Here is a 23,030-nt window from a genome sequence, read left to right as displayed (position 1 = left end):
ATGCACAAGAAGAGGTACGAAAAGTAGTAACTGATACAGATAACATGAGAAAAGGGAAAGGTCAACCTTATTTCTCAGATATCAGTGATAATGATGGATGAGTACCACGTAAATACAACTATATGAGAATACCAGTGACTTATGCTAGCAATATTAAGTTACTGCTAGATGTATATCGAAGAAACTGGAATATTCTCTGTGCTAATGATCAGGTTAAGGGGATAGTAGGGGACACTCCTCCATATGCATATAAGAATAAAAGATCATTGAAGAGACTTTTATGTGGCCCTCTGCAGGATCATGAGGATGTTGTTATGCCATTGTATCACAATAATGGTACCTTCCCATGCAATAGATGCAGTGGTAGATTTGTACATCCTGATACCAAAAAGCATTTGTTTTTCAGATTATTAGCTGACTGCAGTACTATTAATGTCGTATATTTAGCCTACTGTATAACATGCCACTCTTTTAATGTGGGCATGACTACACATAAGCTAAGAGATCGTATTAGAGAACACATATATGACATATCCAGACAGGCAGAAATAAATGCTTTGGTGAGACATGTTTTAAAAACTGGTAGTTCACATGAATTGAAATTTATGGTTATAGAGACTATTGCCATGGGGTATAGAGGGGGAGATAATAAGAAGAGAGTTGAAATGAAAGAACTGGACTGGATTAATGAATGCATGCCAATATGGGCAAGGGGGTCAGTGACAAAGTGTCCATTAAATCTGTTTTACAAAATAGACATCTCCCCAGGTAATATGTGCTGTTATGTCTTTTATACTTTTTTATATATTTTTTATATGTAATATCGATACATATTTTTTATATGTGCTTTTTAATAGATTATAATGTGTTATTAGGCCTGTTATAGTACTTTAAGAAATCATTTACATGTTTAATTAAAGTGATTTTTTGTTGGTTGACTTGAATTTAAATAGTGGATGGCTGTTCAGTGATGTCTGATGAAGCAGCTGGTTGCTGCGAAAGCGCTCACCTTTTACTTTTGTGTATTAAAAATAAATGATTTTATTTGCCATGGTGTGGAGCCTTCTTCACTTTTTACTTTATATTTCATCTGCATTGCTGGAGGGTCCGTTCACCTGCACCACAAATTGGATTTGGACTATATGTCTGAACAATAATGACCATCATATGTTTGATACCATGCACAAATCTGTGAGAAGACTAGAGAAGCAAAGGTAGGGGAAAAACACCATGAGCTCTATACATGTGACAATGCACAATATAGTCGTGATATGTGGATATCGAACTATTGCAACAACATGACATATGCCACCACTGCTGATATACAAACATATCTTTTGTTAATGTTCATAGTCAGTTCAAAATGCACATGCTGTTCATACAGCAATGTTCCTCAACATTATTATATAACTATATCTACATCTATCTCTATCTCTAGATATTTGTGTTTATGTATAGTAGATACACAGTCTCTTGTCAACATTCTGCACACATATATACATCCCATCAGCATATTACACATTACATATAACTGAGCATGATAAGATATCTGTAACCAGAAGCCAGAAGAGGTGGTGTACTGATTGTTATCATGCAGAGAATCATACTTACAAGGGATTAAAGCAAAACGCAGGCATATCTATTCAGGACCCTGCTCAGTATAATAATGTCACACAACCATAATGCTGTCTCACACACATTATGAATTCATCATAAGTGAAATGTCCTTTGAAGTACATGACAGGACATACATTAAACTTGCATCAGTAACACTGATCTATTGCTCTTACTGAGAATGGCTAGTTAACACTACTTCGCCAATATAACCAATATAAGATGTAAACACAGTAACACAAGTGTTGCACAATGGTCATTACCATACAAACTGTGCAATCCATAATAACTAGTACTGTGCACCTTTGAAATAGTTGTAGGCCATTAATCACAATTTCACAAATGTTTTATAATGTACAGCAGGAAAAATAATGTTTATCCTGTTACATAGTATTTGTCATCCTTCTGAATTGAAATGGTATTACATGTTTACTTTATCTGTTTTTTTAGGATGCAGACATTCCTACAGTAAGCATTCAAAAGTTTATAACAAATATAAGCAAGGGTATTATGCTTACCAGATGATTCAGATGGATGCTTTCACACCCGCTTTCTAAATTGCATAAACTGCACAGAACCCTGTACGAAGGTTATTGCACTAGTGTTGCACCTTACACCAGTTTGGGTGATACTTGTACACTGCTGCAGCTCAAAGGTGAAGTCTTCCAAGATACGTTTTCTTCACAAAGGTCCTTGTAATTACAGACAATGTTTTGACCACCATAACTCAGTAGAGTTTGGAAAATCCCTCTACCTTGCACAAATTACCCTTCATAGCGCCATGTCAAGGCCTAAAAAAGTTATAGTTCCGCTTTATTTATCCCTTATTAGGCCCATCATTGAATACACTGCACCCTTTTATATGTATTGCACCAAGTACCCAAACAAGCTTGAGACACCTCAAAGCTTCCTCATCAAAAAGCTTTGAGTTCACAGTACCCCTAACTAGTCATATAGACTTAAAGATCTGTCCCTTAACTCAGTGTCATGCAACCTCCTGAAGGGTGACTTCTGCTTAGCCTTCCATGCTATTAATGGTCCAGTACTATTTGAACTCTTTCACCCAAATAGAACCAGTGATAAACAAGCAACCATTCTAGAGAGCTAAACCTATACTACCACATCAACACTACCACATGACGTGACATATACTTAAACCAATATTCTTTGTGTTTCTGGTGTAATTTGTCATTACTTATCAAGTAGAGCACTTCCCTAGAAACCTTTAAAACCAGTCTGAATAACTGGATGGGTGATTGCAATTTTTTTCTGGGAATATGTGAAGAAAGTCTAATTACTGGGTGGCACTGCTAGTCTCCCACAATAATTGGGTGATGTGGCTGTGTTTCTTGATGGTCTCTTTTGGTAATAGGATAAATAAGAACTTATGAACTTATGAAAACTCAGTCCTTGAATCACCTCAATTGGTGGACTATTATCATGTTTTCACACTATATAAAGAGAAAGGCAATATTTCAGAACATTCAAAACTTACGATAACCAGGCCGCAGAGCTGCTGCACAAGAATATCAAGAACTTACTGTAACCAGGCCTCAGCGTTGTTGCATGAGAACATCCAGAACTTACTATAACCAGGCTGCAGAGATGCTGCATGTGATGCACAATTATTTAGTGTAAAATGTTGTCACTACATACCTTGCTGTTTGTCGATGTACTGCCAATATTTTATAACTCATAAAAATGGGACTGTGTCACAATGACCTGTGCTGAACCCCTTCACGCATAATTATGAACTACAGTCTCTCCTCACTAACTGACTACCTTGATACAGGCCATCTGTCTAACATTTCTAACTCCACTCTTGTCCATGACCATTTCTTGATCACTTTCCCATCTTGTCCTACTTACCCTCCCATATGATGCTACAACAAAACCTTCTCATCTTCATTCCTTCCTAAACCATGTACCCATACTTACTGTCAGATATTTTGAGCCACATCCTTCTCATACTGCACTGGCATTCTCCAAATAATCATTTGCAGTACCTTTCTCCTCTTTAGTCAGTTTTGTAAAGTTTGTATATATGCAGAACATATAACCTAATAAATGCAAATGGTAATTCTATTACTATAAATGCCTTTTGCATTGACATTAGACCTTGACGTATTTCCTTAGGACTTGTCATTGCAATATGTGCACTGTGGATATTCTACTCTAGCAATAAAGTATTTAATTGTACACCACTGTACACTGGTCATGTCTAAAAATGGCCTCTTTCCCAGTGTAATTACCTAGCTAACATATGTTCCCATTCCAATCCATGGTGCCTCTGAAAACTACAAATGTTAATGCCATTTGTTTACTGTCACAACTGTTCAGACTATGTTTCCAGTTTACAAATGAGTGACATTATTTATGCATGGTATTTGGCTGTTTAATTTGTATTATCTCAAATTTTAGGTATATTTCTTGTATATGCTGTGACAAAATATTCTCAAACTGATAATGTGAAGCAGTGTGTCATATTTAAACAGATATGAGAATCTTGAAATGCCTATGCACTTTAGTGAATGTCAGTGTTGCTCACACCATAGACCCTCTTGCAACTAGATTGTGTAAAAGTCTGTTTCTAGTCACACATACATAGATATCTAGACAACAGCTTTTGCCATAATATATGCAAGGTACACTATGTAAGTGTAGAATGTATAACTGCATTCTGTAGGGATATGTGAAGAGTTTTAACATCATAATGTATGTTTCCCATTACACCTGCTTTACAGTGTGGTCACACGTGAATTGTCTATTCAGTACCCTGATGTCATATTGGACAACATTCCACAGGACATACTACAGCACTTCAGCTGATAAAAATTAACCCCTGATTCTGGCAGTCAGAACTCATAGCCTGGGACTTCTGTGACATGGGAGAGAGCACACATCTGACATATGAGGTCAGAATGGAGAGATGATGAAATTAGCAAGACGAGGAGAGTAGTATGGCTCAAAGTGAATTCATCCTCAAGTCTTGGTGAGTACCTTCAAGTGGTGGAACCTGTTTTCACAAAATCTCACCAAGACATATATATATATATATATATATATATATATATATATATATATATATATATATATATATATATATATATATCACCTTATATAGCATTATGGACAAGACAGAGGTAGATTATAAAAAAGACAGCAGGGTGCACAGTCCCAGAATAAAAGATTGTCCAACTCTGGGAAACATTGCAGTGTAGAATTCTTAGGACACAGAAACATTCCTAGAATGGCATCAGCCCAGGATCAGGGGGAGGGTGGCCCATGGTTGTAGAAGGAAGAAGTAGGCCACAAAAACTATCAGGTCAAAAAAGAGCAATAAAATCACAGACTGGATTATTGAGGATAAGGAAGAAATGTTATATTGTCACTGTTATGCAAGAAGCCCAAAATTTCTAGATAGAAGATATTCAGAAAGATTCAGAGAGAAATTAGAGGAAAGAAAAATGCTTGCACAAGAAAAACTGTCAAAAGCTTGAAATGCAAATTTCCATTCATTAATGCAATAAATCCATGAAAAAAACTACATAGACGAAGGACCTTTGGGCCACCCGGAAAAATAAAAGACAGAGGAAGTACAAAAAAACAGAAACTCAGAGATTTTGAAAGGTATTAAAAAAACATAGACATGTAAAAGAAGATGTTATGGGGCAATATTTATGCAAAGGAGAAATCCAAACTAATCAATAGGAAAAAGCAACTCCAAAAAATACTTGAAAAGAAATACAGGCAAATGCACCCAGATATGGAAAATTAAGTGTGATGGAGTGACGTGATAGAGAGAATTACAGGAGGAAGAAACTGCAAAGTTGGCAACAGAAGTAATTGCTGGTGAAGGGAAATGCCTGAAGTATTCTCAGTTGGTGGAATAGCCAGCTGCAAGGGTTTACCTCTGCAACAGGGTTTTTTGTTACAAGTAGTCTTCCCATCGTGCTACTGTATTTGTTGTTTCAGTCTCGGTCATAAATTGTAACAAGGCAAGGAAGAGTGGAAGAAGGAACTGAGAAGGGGACAAAGATTTGCAGTTTCACAACACACAAGATATCTAGTAGTAAGAATAAAAAGTAAAAACAATGTCAGTGTGAACAGACAGAAACATACATACAGATGAGACATCATGTATCTCGCTTGCAGAGTCCATCTCAGAGTTTCAACACTTACTGACAGCTCCTGGCATTCCTGGCTTCACTTGTTTGAGAGTAGCAAACAATGCGCTCCGCAAGGATGGCGTGCAGGGTCAAACCAACAATGTAAAACCACCAACGACCAGCAAGAACGACAGTGAACACACAGTAATGAAGATATAATTTATTATTTCTCCAAATCCAGACCGGTTTCGGCTATTCAGCCTCTATCAATGGATACAAAAAAATTTTTTTGTATCCATTGATAAAGGCTGAATAGCCGAAACCGGTCTGGATTTGGAGAAATAATAAATTATATCTTCATTACTGTGTGTTCACTATCGTTCTTGCTGGTCGTTGGTGGTTTCACTTGTTTGAGAAACTGCAGTTCCTTGCTTAGAACAGAGGGATCAGGCTGGAGAATTTAGTGCTGCATCACAGTGTGTGTGTGTGTGTGTGTGTGTGTGTGTGTGTGTGTGTGTGTGTGTGTGTGTATGAAAAAGCTAAATACAGAGAAGGAATAGGCTCTGTCGATGGCTCTACAAGAGACAGCAATACTGCTGCAGCAAAAGCAGGAGAGAGAGGGAGGGAGAGAGTAAAAGGATCGAGCTGTAAAAGCAACGTCATTACTCTGCATCTCAAGATATGACAACTGCATATCACAGCACATCAAGAACTATAGCTAGAGCATATCCAGAGTTAATGCATAATATTAAAGGATTAATTTTATAAGATAGGAAGAGGAGTTTTGCTTAATCCCGGAAAGGATCCTGGGTGGGGGCGATGATTTGGGTGAAGATGCACCAAGCGATGAGAGTTAAGAAAATTCTGGAACATTCTCTTTCAAGACACTGCAAATCAGCATGCTGATCGGAGGCTGCACAGCGTTACTCGGCCATTGTGGTATAAGACTCTCAACTTCATCTGGACACAGCCGTAACCTTCATCCAGAATCCCTGGCAACTGAACGGTTAAAGACTGACCTTCACCTGTTGCAACATCGCAGAGCTTCTCTGATGTTCATTGTATTGTACACATTTTCCTCTTGTAAGTATTAGCTTCCAAGCCCTGTGTTGAGACACAGCCGGTCCCTTTATTAGAAACCCTGTAAGGCTAATGAAATCCTACTGAACAGAAGGGAAATACAACCTAGAAGCACAACAGGATCTATCTGAACCCTCTACTTTCAGCCTCACAGTGTAGGTGTTATCCTACAGTAGATTTAGGATTTAACTATAAACTTGTGAGTGCGTTAATTTAAAATCACTGGTGAGTGCATTAAATTTAAACTAATTTGTAAGGGCCAGCACACCTGCAGACCTACCCCCTCTAACCATCTCTTTACTATCTTATCCCCCCTCCTCCTACTATCCTAGTGGAGTTAGTGCTTTCCCCACTTTTTCCACTAGTGAGCAGCAGACCTTAGGCTTTGGAAAACCATCTCTCACTGGTTGTAGAAACCCACTAGCTCTGCAGACCAGCTAGACTCTGCTATCTATGCTTGTACTCTCTATTCAAGTACTTACCCCCCACCCCATGACAGGTTGAAAAGGGAATGATCCTGGTTAAGTCTGGGAGTTTTAATAACTAGACAGCTTTTGACAATCACTACTTTTGCTACTTTATTAACTCTCTGTATAAATCTTCTTTCCTGCCTTAGCACTTTCTATAAATATCTCTCCCTCTGTTATAGAACTGTTTTTCATAACTGTCTCCCCTGCACAGCTATACCTTTGTTCACCTTTTTTCTTCTACTTAGTAACAGAATATGTCTCTTACCTTTCCTATGCCTGTAGAACTCAGTCACTCTCCATAACTGATCGCCTCTCAGCCTCTCTCAGCTGTGACCCACTCCGTTCGCCCTACGGCTCACTCCACTCCCCTACCCTACCCCCAATTCCCACCCACCCCCAGGGGTCCTACACTTATACTTCCCTAACCACACCCTCTCTCTCTTCCAACCAATCCCATACTTCACCCCATCCCACACACATCAGCCACATCCCCACCTTCTAACAATTACTCACAATAAGCCACTCCTCAGAGTACCTTTACCATATCCTCCTACTCTTAACTAATACATATTAGTGCCCCCTCTCTTCACTTCCTTTATCATTTTTTCTTCTTCTCCTCTACATCTCACTCCCTAATTCATCACTCCACTTGTGTTCTTATTATATAATTCCTTTTAAGATGCCTCTGCCTAATCTAACCAAGCTAACACTCACAGTTATACTCTCAACTGCCCTCATCTCAACCTACCTTCTTACTTCCTTTGAAAAACTGCACTATTTCCATCTTAACCATTCCCAAAAACAAACAGCAATTTACACACACATATCCTCCTATATACATACTAGCATAACTTCCACTCCCAGTTACCTACTACCTAAATACCATAAACTCTCCCACATTAAACATAATTTACCCTCAGTAAAAAAAGTGAAAATTCAAACTTACCTTAGGTACAATTCAGTAACAAAACTAAATAATCCCTCCTCAAAAGACGGTGACATTCACCCCAACCCTGGCCCTACCAACCCCACTATCCAAACAACCCACCCTAAACTCAATAGCTCTCTCCTAATAGGGCATCTTAATATCCAAAGCATTAATAATAAAGTAGCCCACCTCCATGCCCTTCTAGATATTCACTCCTTTGATATCCTCTGCCTCACTGAGACTTGGTTGAAACCAGAAACTAAAGACAATGAAATTATTCCCCAAGGCTACAATATAGTGAGACAAGACCAAACAAAACGTAAAGGTGGTGGAGTAGCAGTTCTATTTAAAAATGGACTTCATATCTCCACCCTACCATCTAATCCAACCCAGGATAGTAACACAGAAGTCCTCATTACTAAACTGCAAATCAACGCAAACAAATCTTTATACATTATCTGCATTTACATACCACCCGGAAATAATATCACTACAATAGAGGCTATTCTAAGCTGGGTGTCTTCCACTTACCCCCAAGAAACAATAATACTAGGCGACTTTAACATTGACTGGAAAAGTGTTAGTGCTGAAAATCCTACCTCTCATATTAACCTCCATGGCTTTAGCCAAACCATAACCTCTACATCCAGCATTAACAAACCTAATAAAAAAGAGAGCACCTTAGACTGGATACTCATAAATAAACAGAAACAAACTTACAAGGTAGGAACTCTGCCAGATGATGTAAGTGATCATTTTTTGACATACATCATAAGAGAAAAGAAGGATCTTCCAAACCTTCCCACCTTTAGGACAGCATGCTCTACCAAACACTTTAACTCAGAATTATTTCAAACTGAGCTTAAAGCCTGCAACTGGAACCCTTTAAAAACCCTTCCACTTGAAGAGGCTGTAAAGTATTTTAACTCTAAATTCTTATCTATCCTGGATAAGCATGCTCCTAAACGGTCCATTAGAATGAAGTCTAACCCAGCCACATGGCTTTCTAATGAAACTAGACATAAAATTATGCTTAGGAACAAAGTCTGGGCTAAGTGGAGATCTAACAGAAATATCTCTGATCATCTACATTTTAGGCAGCTCAGAAATAGTACAAAAAAGGCTATACTTACAGATAAAAAAACTACTACTGTAAACACCAACAAACTCATCAACATAATCCTCAGAAGTTCTGGTCTAGCATTAATAAGCTCCTTTCCCCAGGTAACTCCCGAACACCCACCCCACTTGATGCAGATCCAAATACTCCCCATCAAACTGCCAATACCTTTAACTCTTTCTTCACTGAGACTATACAGTCTCTAGCTAGTCAACTTGTCTCAGAAAACTCCAGCCTTCCCATCAACTCACCACACTCTCTACCTAAATTCAAACTACAACCCATCTCTACTTTTCTCATCTATAAATTTATTCAAAAACTCAAGCCATGTACTCCTTCTGCTGACCAACTTCCTTCCCAATATCCTCAAAAAGCAGCCAAAGTAATTGCCTATCCTATATCCATCCTTATAAATAGGACAATCCAAGAAGGAACTATCCCAGATATTTGGAAAATCTCCCACATTACCCCCTTACATAAAGGTGGGAACTCTAATGATTACTCTAACTATCGGCCAATTGCTCTCTTATCACCCTTAGCAAAAATTATGGAAAAATGCATTCACCAACAACTTTTACATCATCTCTCTCAACATAACATAATAGCAAACTGTCAACATGGCTTTAGGCCATCACATAGTATCACTACTGCCCTTCTATCCTTTACAGATACCATAAATAGAAACCGTAACAAAAACATCCTCTCATCTGCACTCTTTATTGACCTCTCTAAAGCTTTCGACATTGTAAACCATACCCTCTTAATCAATATTCTTGAATCTCTTTCCTTTGACTCTCTGGCTGTTAAATGGTTCAGATCCTACCTCAGCAACAGGCAACAGGCAGTTCTCTGGGAAAATCAAATTTCATCCTTTTTGCCAGTCACCATCGGAGTCCCTCAGGGCTCCATTCTTGGACCACTTCTTTTCTCATTATTTATCAATGATCTTCATGTAGCAATTCCTCAAGCCACCTGTATTGAATATGCAGATGATTCCACACTAATATGCTCAGCAACCTATCCATCAGAACTATATTCTCTTACTCAAAATGTTTTCAACACTGTAGAAACATTGTTTACAAAACGCTGCCTCCTTCTTAATGCGAAAAAGCAAAACTCCTTCTCTTTACACCCACTACCAAGTCCTCCCCCATAGATTTCTCATTCTCTTAAAATAATGGCACTATTATTTTCCCAGACTCTACCACTAAACTGTTAGGAATATCCATTGACAATAACCTCACATCTGATTACCATATAAATAACACCATTAAAATAGCCAACAGAAAAATAGGCTCCTTATATAGAATAAAACCTTTTTTAACCCCAGCAGCCAGAACCAAGATTGTTCACTCCCATCTAATCTCGACCCTTCTGTACGCTTCACCTATTTATACCAACCTAAAGAAAACTAACCTTAACAAATTAGCAACTTTGTATAATAACATTGCCAGATTTGCTACTGGCAATCCCATTAGAACCCACCATTGTTCTAATCTTAGGCAACTAGACTGGCTAGAATTCCAAAACCACCTGATAATCCCCCAACTCACAATTGCCCACAAAATATTTTACCAACTTAATAACACCCCTATACTCTCCAAGCTCTTAATCCCCTATAATAATCTGAATTCCTTACGTTCTTCTAGAAAAATCCTTGCTAGCATAACAAAGTCTAATAATACGGCTGGTGACTCTCTGTTTACCAGCACAGCAGGAAAAAAAACTGGAACCTGTTACTCAATGAACTAACTCTAATTACATCCTTGCCACTCTTTAAACAAAAACTTAAAAAACACCTCCAAATGCACTGGTTATGCCCTTGTAGTAACCTTGACTAACCACCTTCTTCACCTGTGTTTCTTCCTCTTCTAACCAAACTTCCAAACATTTAAATGCTTAGTCTTGTAAGTAAGACTGACACTGTTTAAACTCTAATCAATTTACTGCTGAAATCTTTCTACCTGATGTGAACAATTGTACATGATTCTTACTGTATTACATTTGTTTTAGCTTTCTTAAGTGATATTATGTTTACTGTTGCTTTTCTCAAGTGTTTATATCTCTAGAATGTAATAATTACTTGTTTTATTTTGTTTATTAATCCTTTATTTACCATGTAACAATATTTTATACTTTTGTATATCTGTTTGGAGCTTTTCTCCCCGGGCCTCTACTGGAAATGGAAATATATCCAGCTAGACTAGCCCGGTCAACAAATGTAAAATAAAATAAATAAAATAAAATAAAATAAGAAAACAAAGGGAAGAAGTAGACTAGAGGATTAGTAAGGTAGAAGTTAAACAAATAGAAACTGAAGTTGTGGAATATATATGAAGTGAAGGATTTAGTGTAGAAAATCCAACAAAGGAAATGTTACAGCATGATGAAACAATGAATCCCCAAATTAAGGAGAAAAAGGTGGAGCAGAAGACATCTGAAGAAGAAATATGGACATGGGAAAGAAAAGAAGATATCATGTGGTGCAATATTTATGCAAAGGAGAAAGCAAAACTAATCAAAACAAAAAAGAGCACCAAAGATATTTAGATTCTTAGGTTTATAGGTATATACTAGGCTAACAACCACCAGGACTTTAATAAGCCTAGCTATACAAGCCAACCCAGTATGTATCATGGGCATTTATTAAGAGGCGATATGTTAGTTAAGAAGCTTCTGGAGGTTGTGTGTGAGGGGTATGTTAGTTTGGGCATTACTGGCTGTCTCTGACTATCAGAGACATGGGGGCAAGACCTGAGATGAATTTCTGATTTCCCATACATTGGTCAAAGTTACACTTAAATAGGTTTATGGATGGGCTCTGCTTTATATGGATGGGAAGTCATCACCAGGGCATGGGGATCTTCTGACACACATATCTGTCATACCAACATGTCTTATTTATGGCACAAGCAAAATTTAAATCCTTGGGTCTAATGGTTCTGATGTTGTTTCTTTTGCATATGTGCAAAAGGCCCATCAGAGCTGGATTTGAGGATGCCTTGCATGCTGGCATAGATCACCTGTCAGTAACCTGTAGGAGACAGAGTATAGAGATAGGGCTTTAAGGCAATCCATATAGGACAATATGCTTTTACCTTGGATTCCCCTGGTAGGAACCTTTGTGTGTGATCCAACTGTTGCATATGTCTCAACAGGTACATGTTGAAAGGGGCTCTATACTTAATGAGGGCTATATAAAGTGTCAGTATGACTTCTCTGGACCTGGATGCCATACCTTTTACTGGAAAGCTTCACCCAGACTCTGCCACAGCTTGCTGTGAGGGAAGGTTGGTTTGATTTTTATTTCTTGTACTTTGTATTATTTTGTTGCTTTTTTCTATTTTGTATACTGTAATTTGTTTTCTTTACACAGTGCTTTACTTGTATTCTGCTTTTAACTGCATATTAAAATTTGAAGAGACCACAGCTCTTTCTCTTGTGAGTCAGACAGAATTTGTCCCACCCTTTTCTTAAATACCACTGTCTTTCTAGTTGCCTGACCCTTACGTTAATTTGACCATATATATATCTCATTTCCTCTCTCCTTTCACTGGTTGGTGTGAGTAAGCACAAGATTATCATTTTGTGAAATCATTCCCCTTCAACTATTTCAATTTATTGGCCATCCTACTGCATTCCATAGTACCAGAAAATAAAAGTGCTCACCCTCTTTCAATCTATCTTGCTCTTTTAAAAATAGTGGCTCTCCACTAAAACTTAACTTTTTAGACAGCTAAAACTTAAGTTACCCACTTTCATATCTAGCTGCTTATTGCACACTGCAATGTTTAGGATAAACCTTTTTTTCTCATCTTACCTTTAAGCATCTATTGCAAGACCACAAGTTATTGCAGAGCCCACATTCTGCCTCTCAGTAGTCATCTTGGGATTAGTGCTTCTGTTTTCTCCTGGTGAGAGAAGGAGTACAGGGACATTATTTCCTGGAAATTGCTAATCATAAGAAACCTAATAACTGCTTTATAGGTGACAGCTTGGAATTTGTGCTTATATTCTGATCCTGGTGAGAGATTCCTGACCGTTTCTGGTTGGAGAGTGAGTCTCTGTGCTTAACATACCTGATCTGTTTGCTACTCATGGCATCTACCAGAAAAAGGCTATAAGCCTACAGACCACCTCTTCTTGGGATTGGTGCTAACATTTTGCTTCTGGTGAGAGAAGAAGCAAAGGAGCATCCTGTCCCAACAGAGTGAAGCTGCGGTGAGACCAGCATTAGTAGCAGCCAGGCCATTAATTCAGCTCCCCTGCTTATTTCATTCTTGACAAGCTAATTCTTTGCTTGATTTGTCTCTAACTTCAGAATATCTGCCTACATACTTGATTCTTAAATTTTTAGGGTCTAAGTATTAGTTTCCCCTCAAGTGTTTGGCAGTGCTCTGTACAGACTGAGACACCTTGAGTGACATTTTCCTGTAAAAGCACAATTCCTACAATTTCTCCAGTGTCTAGTTGCATACAGGACTAGTTTGCAGTGACAAGCACTGTCCACATAGTAGCAAACCGGATACTCCTGACAGTGATTGATATTCTCACTCCACTTGTCTAATCAATAAAAAGGGTCTGTTGCCATGGATATGAACTTTTCTACTGTCTCTATTACCTGCTTGGTGGATATGGGCATCCTGAGGCAATGTAGAAATTGCCTAATGTTTACTAACAACCAGTTGATTCTCAAACAGACTGATATGATGTGAGAGATGTATTTACACAGTGTCGCTGGAGGCAAAGGTCTCACATAAAAGTACTCCTAATATCAATAAGGTTGTCAGTAGTACACATGCTGCATCCATCACACACAATTCAAAGTAGATATATAGACCCACATATGTTGAGACATTAACATGTAACCTTCCTAAACCACAAAGACCTCCTAGATGAAGTACACATAACAAATGCCCTCAGCAGCCCCAAATGCGCTCTTTCAAAGCAACACCCACACCAACACATAGAGCTACATCTCATGGAGCCTCTACCTCTAAGGCCATAAGGCAAGTCACCACACAATCCAACATTCTAGTCATTGGAGACCCCATCATGAGACACACTGATGTCCCACTCCCAGGCTGACTAAGGAGAAAGTTACGGTTAGTTGCTTGTTAGGGGCTAGGATCCACCACATAACGTATGCATTCAGGTCACTGGACCACAATTACTACTATGACTCAGTCATAGTCCATGTAAATGATATTGTAATGATAATGTAAGTAAATGACCTGAGACGTACCTCCCTAAACTATATGAAGAGAGACATCATGGAGCTCTCAGAATATGTGTCTCAGGCTGCTATGAGCCTAGCATTGAGCAGCATGTTACCGTCTCAAAGGATGATGCCACAATATGAACAAAAGATGATTGACTTTAATAATGGGCTTTGTTTCTGGTGTCATTCTAATAGGGGTACAATATTACTCAGCTTGGAAGGAGATGGTCAATAGACCACGCTGCTTTGTCAGGGATAGTCTGCACCTCTCCCCTCTAGGCTTTTGAATATTCGCTAAAATATTGTCTTCCCCTATAATGCCTTTTTTAGGCAATGCCAAACTGAAAGTACATCCAACATAAATCAAAACCAAGAACATCTAAAGATATTACTGCTCAATGATAGGAGTCTAAACAAAAATCTCCACTCTCTAAAAGCCCTCTTTACCCTTGAGAATGCTGATGTCTGTGTGGTCACTGAGACATTGTTTAAAGCCACGTAGAGCACACCAACAGTGCATGCTTATAATGCCTTCCACACATTTAGGCCAGCTACTTTACAGGCAGAGACTAAAGGTGCAGGTGTCTCTATTTACATCAAAAACAAATAGACTTCAAGGCTGGTCAAACAGGACAACGCACTTGAGCTATTCCGTGTTCAAATCATCATAGGTAAAATCCAGTACCACTTTCTTGCAAGGTATAGGCCCCCCTTTATGACTCAGGAAACACATAGCATGTATTTAAACTTATTAGAAACATTAACCATTAAACTCAACACCATATTAATTTAATTATCCCACTATTAACTGGGAATCCTATACAACACTAAATGTGTATGCACAGAGATTCCTGGATTTTGTAAACACAAACTCCCTGGACCAGATAGTCAATACACCAATGAGGGGTGCAACCGTACTGGATCTGGTCCTCCATAATATGAGAGACTGCTGCACACCCCAACTGTAAAGCCTTCCCTGGTAAGGTCAGACCACAAAATGGTCTCCTTTGAAGTAAAAATAAAACCTGGGGCCCCAGCTAAACCTGGAATATTCAGGAACTATTCTAAGGCTAACCTCCTGCTATTAAGTGAGAACCTGGCAACATTTCAAGCCCCCATAAAACCTGAGAACACTTCTGCCTATGCAGAACTATTCACAAAAACCTGTACAAGCATGTTAATAGCTGCATAGAGGCAGCTGTACCCACCAGGAAGAAGTACAGAACTAACTTAAAAAATAAGCCATCCTGCTGGAATCACAAAATCAAACATCTGTATAAGAGGAGGAAGAAAATCATAGCAGAAATAACAAGGTGCAGCACCCAGCAGGATAAAAGCACTCTAATTAAACTAAAAAAACAACACAGAAAACAAATAAAGTCTACCAAAGCCAAATTTCAGGTAAGGTTGGCCTCCCAAGCCAAAGGCAACCACAAAACATTCTTTAGCTATGCCTGTAACCTCAAAGGCAATGCACAATTGTGTTCAGAGCTCATTCTAAATGGAGCCACCTATACTGCACCAGAAGATATAGCAAACCTCCTGCAACCTCCTGGCTGATAAATTCAGCTCCAGCTTTATCCCTGTCTCCACCTCAACCCTCCCTCAGAAAATATCATCAAATATAACTCCCTCTACAATCACTAGGGAACAGGTTCTTAATGCTCTTTCTAAGACCAAGACAATATCCCAGGATGCCTTCTAAATAGCATGTAACATGACCTATCAAGGCATCTGGAATTACTATTTAACTGTAGCTTCCAAACAGGCTTCATGCCTTATAAATGGAGAAAGGCAACAGTCATCCCACTGCACAAAGGTGGGCCATCTACAGACCCTGAAAACTACAGACCCATAAGTCTCACTAGTCTTATATGTAAAGCCATGCTAATAATTATCATGGAGATGATCAACAGAGATATAGTAAACCACCAGACACTGGATCCAGCCCAATTTGGTTTCATCAAGGGCAGATCATGCCTACTCAACCTGGTGGACTTCTTTGAGAAGGTCACCAAGCAATGGTGAGGGCAAAATCATTCACACTGCCTACCTTGACCTGGCCAAGGCATTTGACATAATACCGCACTCGGGCATTGTTGAAAAACTCAGTAGGATAGGTACAAACCCATATGTCACCCAGTGGATAGCCAACTGGCTCAAAGACAGGACCCAGGAAGTTAGAATTGAGGAGTCCACCTCTACAAAGAGGCCAGTCACAAGTGGAGTCCCTCAGGGATCAGTCCTTGGACCACTCCTTTTTGCCGTTTACTTCTCAGAAGTCAAGGCCAATGTCAGTAGTCTTGGCTGACTAAATTTGCAGATGATTCCAAATTAGGAGCTGTCATTGAATCTCACACTGACACAAATGTTCTACAGGAGGGGCTGACACAGACAAACAACTGATGTCAGAGCCACAGACTAAAGCTAAATGCCAAGAAATGCATAACAGTATCCTTTGGGAAGTCATTCACCAATGGTAGCTATCATATTGACAACACACCCTTAGAGTTGACCCAGTAGTCAGGGACTTAGGGACACACATAGATACTAATCTAGCCTTTGATCATCATGTGTCTGCAGTGGTGAGGAAATCATTCTATGTTGCGCAACTTACAAACAAAGGTATGGCATCTAGGTCCAAGGAAGTCATTGTTCTACTGTATTCAGCATTTATCAAACCTATCATTGAGTACAATGCCCCCTTTGGTATGTAGCTAACCAGGCATATCTAACAATTGGAATGTCCACAGAGTTTCCTCACTAAAAGAATACAGGGCATAAGTAATATGTCCTATGCAGACTGCCTCAAGGCCCTATCCCTGTATTCTGTCTCTTACAGGCTTTTAAGGGATCTATGCCTGGCATACAGAGCATTGTCAGATCCCACTCTAATGGACTTCCTACATATCCACAAAACAAACAGCATCAGAATTACCTGTTCCAAAGACTTAAACCTTGCTTGTGATATAAATAGGACCTGCTGGAAAGATAGGTATGTATCCCAGAGACTACCCCGTCTATGGAACAGCCACCCCATCCATGTGAAGCAGAGTTCCTCCCTAAACCAATACAAGTGCAACTTGGACAACTGGATGGGAAACAAGAAATTCATCCCTTGTTTGGCACCTATGTGTCTAATGGACACAGGTAACCTGTAAATGGTTCATCTCCCAAGCCTATGCTTACACTTATCAAGGGTAGTAGAACTTGTCAGAGATTTGGGATGCATGGCTAGGCTTAAAAAGGCCCTTGTGGTTGTTAACCTAGTAAACACCTATGAACCTATAAGTTGGATAATATAGAATGATTTTCTTACAATCTTGGCCACATGCTGGTAAAAGGCCAAATGGCCATCTATATATGTTCCCAGATCCCTGACTACCAGATCAACTCTTAGAGGTGTCTTATTGATGGAGTAATTAGCCTGGGTGGCAGTTTCCCAAAAGGTACTATGATGCATTTCTTGGTATTAAGGTTTAATCCATAACTTTGCTACCAGTCATTTGTCTGTATTAGGCTCTCTTGTAAGATGTTTATGTTATAGGGGAAATGTATAATAGATCCCAAACTGCAGTCATCTATGAACCTGGTCAGCCAAAGGCCCTTGACATTAGTCTTTACATCTGAGAACTACATGCCAAATAGGTCCCAGCATGGAGCCCTGAGGTACCCCATCAGTGACCTGTCTCTTAGTGGAGGTGACACCAATCCTGACTTCTGGGTCCTGTCTGTGAGCCAGCTGGAAATCCTCTGAGTTATGTAGGGGTTTATGCCCGGTTCAGCTAGTTTTTCAGCTATACCTGAGTGGGGTACTGTATCAAATGCCTTAGTGAGGTCCAGGTAGGCAGTATGCACTCTTTTCCCCTCATATGTTGCATTGTCACCTTCTTAAAGAAGTCCACCACATTCAGTAGGCATGTAGGCATGATCTTCCCTTGACAAAGCCAAACTGGGTTGGGTCCAGTGTCTGAAGACTGTCTATGTCTTTGTTGATCATTTCTATGATAATTTGTTCCATAGCTCTGCATATTTGACTAGTAAGACTAATAGGTCTGTGGTTTCTGGGGTAGTTTGATGATCTACCCTTATGAAGTGGAATAACTATTGCAGTCCTCCATTCTCTACAAGCCTCTTTTCAAGCAATAGTAGGCCATGTTTCAAGCTGTTTAGGAGGCATCCCCAGTGCCCTTTGCTGGTACTATGAACCATCTCCCCATCTCCCTCAGCTCTTCAAGTGAAGAGCAAAAAAAGCACTGATCAGATTATTACAGTTAAATCTACACCCCCAGCATGCCCATCAAGTGTAAATTAAAAAAAATGATGTTCCTTCTACTGGCAAACCAGCCAGGTGGCCAGATTCATAAAACACACACACACACACACACACACACACACACACACACACACACACACACACACACACACACACACACACACACACACACACACACACACACACACACACACACACACACACACACCCTCCTAACCCAGCTATTCAGGTCCCATTTCTGTGCACCACCCCAACCCTCCTTCAACTTATTTTATTAAAAAAATGTCTTCTTTTAAACTATGGTAAACTTATTTGTTACAGTTTTATATCCTGCCTGTACAGAACATTACAGTGTTCATGTTTTAGTTTAAAGAAACAAAAAAGCTTATTTTTAAACTTTAGCAAACTTTAGCAAACTGCTTGCTACAAATGTAATACTGACTTTTAAAAAGCTGGTATTGCAATAAAGAGAAAGCAGGATCAGCTAAATGCACCCCCAAAACGTTGTGCCCAGAGAAGTTGTCCCTCTTGCACCACCCTAGTTATGTTACTGCCTTTAGTTATATACCCTGTTAAGTTTAGGATTCCATCAGTGTGGTTTGTTTTTAAAGTTTGTCTGGGACTTACTTCAAGTAGGTACAGCAGCCTCTATATAGCCATTTATATGGTTGTACAGGGTCTGTATGAACAATTCTGCATAGTTTGCTAAGAACTTAGAATTGGGAGGAGCATTGAATTTTGACAAAACTATCACTTAATAGCATACCTCTCTACTGTCCCTAATTTTCAAGGACGTCCCTGATTGTGACTCAAATTTTAGCTCTACCCCTCTGAATCCCTCCTAAAACTAGTGACTTTGGGCAGAAAGGTGGTGAATTACACTTAATGAATAATGACAATAATTAAGAGTTATACACTTCTTTTACTTCAGAAAAGGTGTATTAATTCATATGCTCTGATTCTCTCAATGTTTCAACTTAATAGCACTACTATTTTAAAAGTGTCCCTGATTGCCCCTGATTTTTTCTTGACTTTTCCCTGATTCTGTTCAATTTTGTCCCTGATTGGTTGAGAGGTCTGCTTAATAGGATATGAAGAGTAATACAGACAAAGTAACCTGGATATAGAAAATGTCATAATACAAAAAAAATAAGAAAATAAAGGCAGGAAGTAGAAAAGAGCCTTAGTAATGGAGAAATTAAAGGAATAGTTATGAATTACCTGCAAAGTGAAGAATTTAATGCAGAAAATCCAATGCAGGTAATGTCACAGTATGATGGAACAATGTATCCCCAAACTAGGGAGAAACAGGTAGGGTGGGAGGCATTTGGCAACTTGCCACATGATGATGCTCTAAGGCAGCATTCCCCAACCACCGGGCTGCAGACCAGTCCCAGACCATGGAGCACTTGAAACCGGGACGTCAGGTAAGATAAGTGAATGCCTGTATGAGTGTGTATGTGTCTGTCTATGTGAATGAGTGAATGCGTGCATGAAAGCAAAAGAGTCTGTGTATGTGTGAGATCATGAGAGTGAGAGCGGTGTGAATGAATGCAGGAATGAATGAAGAAGTGAGTGTGTGTGTGTGTGTGTGTGTGTGTGTGTGTGTGTGTGTGTGTGTGTGTGTGTGTGTGTGTGTGTGTGTGTGTGTGTGTGTGTGGGTGTGTGTGGGTGTATATGTGTGTGTGTGTGTGTGTGTGTGTGTGTGTGTGTGTGTGTGTGTGTGTGTGTGTGTGTGTGTGTGTGAGATCCGAACAGTGAGAGCAATGTGTGAATGAATGCAGGTATGAATGTGGAAGTGGCTGTGTGAGTGTGCATGTGTGAGATCGGAAGAGTGAGAGCGATGTGTGAATGAATGTCTGCATGAATGCAGGTATGATTGAAAATGTGACTGTGTGTGTGTGTGTGTGTGTGTGTGTGTGTGTGTGTGTGTCTATGTGTGTGTGTGTGTGTGTGTGTGTATGTTTGAGATCGGAAGAGTGAGAGAGATGTGTAAATGAATGAATAAGTGGCTGTGTGTGTGTGAGATTGGAAGACTGAGAGTGATGTGTGAATGAATGAAGAAGTATCTGTGTGTGTGTGTGTGTGTGTGTGTGTGTGTGTGTGTGTGTGTGTGTGTGTGTGTGTGTGTGTGTGTGTGAGAGAGAGATCAGAACAGTGAAAGCAATGTGTGAATGAATGTGTGAATGAATGCAGGTATGAATGAGGAGGTAACTGTGTGTGTGTATGTGTAAGATTGGAAGAGTGAGACGGATGTATGAATGAATGAGTAAATGGGTGTGTGGCATGTGGGTGTGAGATCAGGAGAGTGAGAGGGATGTATGAATTAATGCGTACGTGGGTGTGTGAATAAATGTGTGAATGAATGCAGGTATGAATGAGGAAATGGCTGTGTGTGTGTATGTGTGAGATTGGGAGAGTGAGAGCGGTGTGAATGAATGAAAGCAGGTATGAATGATGATGTGACTGAGTGTCCGTTTGACTGGGAGAGAGTAAGAGTGCTGTGAGTGAATGCAAGTATGAATGCAAAAGAGACTGTGTGTGTGTGTGTGTGTGTGTGTGTGTGTGTGTGTGTGTGTGTGTGTGTGTGTGTGTGTGTGTGTGTGTGTGTGTGTGTGTGGTATGGACAAAAGGTACACAAACCTCATTGCTGCTGCTGCAGTGATCACTGTCACTCTTCACCCCCCCTCTCTGGCACAAACACACACGCGCACACACACACACACACACACACACACACACACACACACACACACACACACACACACACACACACACACACACACCTCTCAACCTCTTACTTAGATCAAGAAATCTGGACAAAGCCAAAAATAATGGAAAGACAAACGCCCAAAATAGGGACCCTTTTAAGTGCTGCTCTTACAAACATTGGAAGTTAATAGAAATACAGGTTTTGCATTAGCATGTGAATTTTCTGAAGGGTATGAGGTATGAAACTCAACTGTCTGTCATTATTCTCTGACTTCAGCCTCAATGATCTGCCAGTCATTTGCCAGAAAATGACAATGTTATAAGATAAAGACCAAAAATATGAGTAAAAAATCTGACATTCTGTGAAAATCTGTACAGTTGAGAGGTATGCTTGACAGAGCCAAACAATAGGGACAGGTGTTAAATATTGCTCTTATAAACAAAATCACTAAGATTGCCATTAGGTTTACTTACCTCTTAACCATAGTAGATCAATGTTATGCTGTTAAGCAGATTGTACACTTTTTTTTTTTTTTGGTAATTATTCCCAGTTGTCTTTTTATTGTACTTTGGAGCTTTTCTCCACAGGTCTGGCCTCTTCATTAAACAAATGTCAAATAAATAAATAAATATCTACTTTATTATGCACCGCGAGATGGCCGGTCCATGGAAAATTGTCTTACATTGACACCACTGCTCTAAGCCTTCAGTAGGAAGCCCATACAAAAGTTCAGCTGGAGTTCCACAGCAAGGAAAAAAAGCAGGAAACAGTGGCAACTCTGAAGGAGGCAATGTTGGGGTTTGAAGGGACAATCAACACCCATATGAAGGAGGCGCAGATGACACAGGATGTGAAGAGGATTTTTCATAGAAGGATGTTCTGGAACTTTCTGTAGAATGCCTGTAAGAAACAGAGAGCACAGAATGTGCTCTTAGTTTAGAAGAAAATTATCTAAGGGAAAAGCTGCTTGATGTAATAGAGATGGCTTCACACAGTATAATCGATTAAAGAAATAGATTACAGAACGTTAATAAGACACAAAATGTTAGAAGTCTGATAAAACTGATGAACACAGCAATCAAGACTATTAACAGAAATTCATGTGATATAACAGAAGTAAATTGGATATATTACTGTGCAGCTAAATTAGTAACAGATAAAGTGTTACCACAAAAACATAGAGCAATAAGAGAAAGGAAGGGAAAGTACCATTATGGAAGCATCAAATAGCGAAAACTATAAAGCAATTAAGATCAAAAGTGTCACTGCTGAAAGAATATAGAAGAGGGAACAAATCAACAAAAATATAGACGATAAAAAGATAGACGTGGTAAAAGCAATGTACTGAATTAGAACAGACCAGGATCTTTTATACACTATTGCAAATAATTAAACTAAACATATCAGCACAGAAAGCAAAACTTAGATGATATGCAAATAAAAAGGAAAACTACAAAATAAGAAACAAGAAATAGATATATTGTGAATGAATATTTATG

This window comes from Protopterus annectens, chromosome 3.part1 (genome assembly GCF_019279795.1).
Source record: "Protopterus annectens isolate FY-2018-M chromosome 3.part1, PAN1.0, whole genome shotgun sequence".
Lineage (NCBI taxonomy): Eukaryota > Metazoa > Chordata > Ceratodontiformes > Protopteridae > Protopterus > Protopterus annectens.
This window is presented reverse-complemented; position numbering follows the sequence as displayed.